Below are 3907 nucleotides of genomic sequence, written 5' to 3'. Positions count from 1 at the left end.
CTTCAGTTTGTCCATCCGTTTGAGGATGACAAGTAGTAGATTACAACAATATTGAGCAAAGTTTAGCCCATAAAGTAATCTATAAATATAATCCCTCCCCTTCTTAGTCCTAGGCAACCCCAAAATAAAGTCTATAGAAATGTCAATCCAAGTTCTTTTTAAGAATAGCACGCAAAAGTGTACCCAAAGTTCTATTGACAACTTCAGTTTGTCCATCCGTTTGAGGATGACAAGTAGTAGATTACAACAATATTGAGCAAATTTTAGCCCATAAAGTAATCCAAAAATAGAATCCCTCCCCTTCTTAGTCCTAGGCAACCCCAAAATAAAGTCCATAGAAATGTCAATCCAAGTTCTTTTTAAGAATAGCATGCAAAAGTGTACCCAAAGTTTTATTGACAACTTCAGTTTGTCCATCCGTTTTAGGATGACAAGTAGTAGATTACAACAATATTTAGCAAAGTTTAGCCCATAAAGTAATACAAAAATAGAATCTCTCCCCTTCTTAGTCCTAGGCAACCCCAAAGAAATCTCAATCCAAGTTCTTTTAAGAATAGCACGCAAAAGTGTTTCCAAAGTTCTATTGACAACTTCAGTTTGTCCATCCGTTTGAGGATGACAAGTAGTAGATTACGACAATATTGAGCAAAGTTTAGCCCATAAAGTAATCCAAAAATAGAATCCCTCCCCTTCTTAGTCCTAGGCAACCCCAAAATAAAGTCCATAGAAATGTCAATCCATGTTCTTTTAAGAATAGCACGCAAAAGTTTACCCAAAGTTCTATTGACAACTTCAGTTTGTCCATCCGTTTGAGGATGACAAGTAGTAGATTACAACTTTATTGTGCAAAGTTTAGCCCATAAAGTAATCCAAAAATAGAATCCCTCCCCTTCTTATGTCCTAGGCAACCCCAAAATAAAGTCCATAGAAATGTCAATCCAAGTTCTTTTAAGAATCCCTCCCCTTCTTTGTCCTAGGCAACCCCAAAATAAAGTCTATAGAAATGTCAATCCAAGTTCTTTTAAGAATAGCACGCAAAAGTGTACCCAAAGTTCTATTGACAACTTCAGTTTGTCCATCCGTTTGAGGATGACAAGTAGTAGATTACAACTTTATTGTGCAAAGTTTAGCCCATAAAGTAATCCATAAATAGAATCCCTCCCCTTCTTAGTCCTAGGCAACCCCAAAATAAAGTCCATAGAAATGTCAATCCAAGTTATTTTAAGAATAGCACGCAAAAGTGTTCCCAAAGTTCTATTTACAACTTCAGTTTGTCCATCCGTTTGAGGATGACAAGTAGTAGATTACAACAATATTGAGCAAAGTTTAGACCATAAAGTAATCCAAAAATAGAATCCCTCCCCTTCTTAGTTCTAGGTGTGGGGACCCGGACGCTAATCATTTTCTTAATCGTCATTGGGACTAATTAATCAATTATAAAACAGGGTCTAAAATTTTTTTCTTTTTAAAGTGCGGAACGTAGTGAAATCAAACTAATATACATATCAGTATAAAATACAATACAAGTCCTGTACTGCATATATTCAACTAAACTAAGGTTTAACAACTAATGTCAAGTGTTCCAACCCTATTATACATCATACTCAAAGTCCGGAATCTCCACTCTAATCACGATCTTTCTTCATCTTCTCAACCCTGTACCTGTCCCACCTGTTGTCATGTACACATACAGACAAGACAACAGCCGGATAACTCCGGTGAGAATATAATCCCAGTATAAATCAACGAAACATGCAATCATATAAACAAATATAAATCATGTAATCAGGTAACAGATATATGTAACAAAGTCTGAAACATAATCAATATCAAACTGTCGACAATACTCGTAGATCTACAGTTCAGACTAGACTCAATCCTAGTCTAGGGATCCCGATTTCCAGATGTGGTATTCCTATATCGAATTCCGTAAAGGATGGAACCATAATCTCTATTACTCGATATAACCAGTGCCCCGGTATTCCTATATCGAATTCTGTAATAGAAGAATTCCAACCCCTTTACTCGATATAACCAAATATGGTGTTCCTATATCGAATTCCGTAATAAATTCCATTACTCGATATAACCATACATCCAGTGTCCTGACCTAACCGTCATGGACTGTAGCTCTATCGCTAGCATCCTATCTTGTGACATCGTGCAATGTGCCGTGGCGATACCACCATTATCCGGCACAGTGTGTCACAAGACAATTCGACCAATACCTGTTGTCTAAATATCAAGAGAACAAGTATATTAATCAAATCAATGCAATATATCCATGCAATAAAGTAAAGTATGTGATTTAGGGAAACCCAAGTCTAAACCGACTCAAGTCCATCTCCCAATACCACATTGACTTATACCTTCCTTTTCTTCGGGTTTTGAAGCTACGATCTCAAGTCCGAATCTTCTTCACCAATTCTGAACAAGCACAATTCGAACTTCACATTATCAATATCAAACTCAACTCAAGACATGAAATTGATTAACTTCATTCTATATCAAATTCGGCGACATAACTACGCAATTTCGGTATCTCGATAACTCAGACAACAATCTACTAACATCAACAACTCAATATCCACCACAATACCAATCCAAAACACAATAATTCAGCACTATATAATTTCGGCCAACATGCTGAATTTTTCAACAATTGCATACGACATCCGATAACCAATCCGTTTACGGCGTTATGATCTCTAGCTACTCAAGAATACATATCCATAATAAAATCACAATTCCTCCAACATCTAGATTTCTAAACATGCTGGAATTCAATGAAACTTACATCCTCCAGTAGCTCTTGATGAGAGGAGCGCGAAACTATGCTCGGATCAAAAATCGGATGGCCGGATCTTGCAAAATCAATTTTTTTTAAGATACAAGAAAGCTTGGAGGTGTCAACCATGGAGATTTCGGTTTTCATGGCTGAAAATTGTGACAAGGATGAAGGGTTACACGTTCTCAAGCTTGGCAAGACAAGTGTCCAACCAAAGTTTCCATATTTGCACTTTAGTCCCTCAACTTTCCAATATTTGCAATTTGGCCCCTATTCAATCTTTTCGATTCAATTTCAATCCTAAATAAGTTCAAACATCTTGGAATATAATTCAACACTCCATAATTCTCTAATTCAATAATCTCGGTTAAAATAATATCATTTCTATAATCTCGGACCTTACACTAGGCAACCCCAAAATAAAGTCCATAGAAATGTCAATCCAAGTTCTTTTAAGAATAGCACGCAAAAGTGTTCCCAAAGTTCTATTGATAACTTCAGTTTGTCCATCCGTTTGAGGATGACAAGTAGTAGATTACAACTTTATTGTGAAAAGTTTAGCCCATAAAGTAATCCATAAATAGAATCTCACCCTTTCTTAGTCCTAGGCAACCCCAAAATAAAGTCCATAGAAATGTCATTCCAAGTTCTTTTAAGAATTGAACGCAAAAATGTTCCCAAAGTTCTATTTACAACTTAAGTTTGTCCATCCGTTTGAGGATGACAAGTAGTAGATTACAACAATATTGAGCAAAGTTTAGCCCATAAAGTAATCCAAAAATAGAATCCCTCCCCTTCTTAGTCCTAGGCAACCCCAAAATAAAGTCCATAGAAATGTCAATCCAAGTTCTTTTAAGAATAGCACGCAAAAGTGTACCCAAAGTTCTATTGACAACTTCAGTTTGTCCATCCGTTTGAGGATGACAAGTAGTAGATTACAACAATATTGAGCAAAGTTTAGCCCATAAAGTAATCCAAAAATAGAATCCCTCCCCTTCTTAGTCCTAGGCAACCCCAAAATAAAGTCCATAGAAATGTCAATCCAAGTTCTTTATAAGAATAGCACGTAAAAGTGTACCCAAAGTTCTATTGACAACTTCAGTTTGTCCATCCGTTTGA

At 36.3% G+C, this 3907-nt stretch overlaps 1 long non-coding RNA gene across 1 annotated transcript; it reads right to left on the bottom strand.

Annotated features, from left to right (window-relative positions):
• Window positions 1-1551: 1551 nt before the first annotated feature.
• Window positions 1552-2934, bottom strand: LOC140810876 (uncharacterized). The gene is made up of 3 exons (XR_012113332.1): window positions 2798-2934; window positions 2370-2427; window positions 1552-1671 (listed from the first exon to the last, which is right to left on the bottom strand). It is a non-coding gene; the product is annotated as an uncharacterized lncRNA (long non-coding RNA).
• Window positions 2935-3907: the final 973 nt, after the last annotated feature.

The sequence above is a fragment of the Primulina eburnea genome, chromosome 13 (assembly GCF_022965805.1).
Source record: "Primulina eburnea isolate SZY01 chromosome 13, ASM2296580v1, whole genome shotgun sequence".
NCBI classification, from domain to species: Eukaryota; Viridiplantae; Streptophyta; class Magnoliopsida; order Lamiales; family Gesneriaceae; genus Primulina; species Primulina eburnea.
The sequence above is the reverse complement of the archived record's forward strand: the minus strand, read 5'-3'. Positions and strand labels throughout refer to the sequence as shown.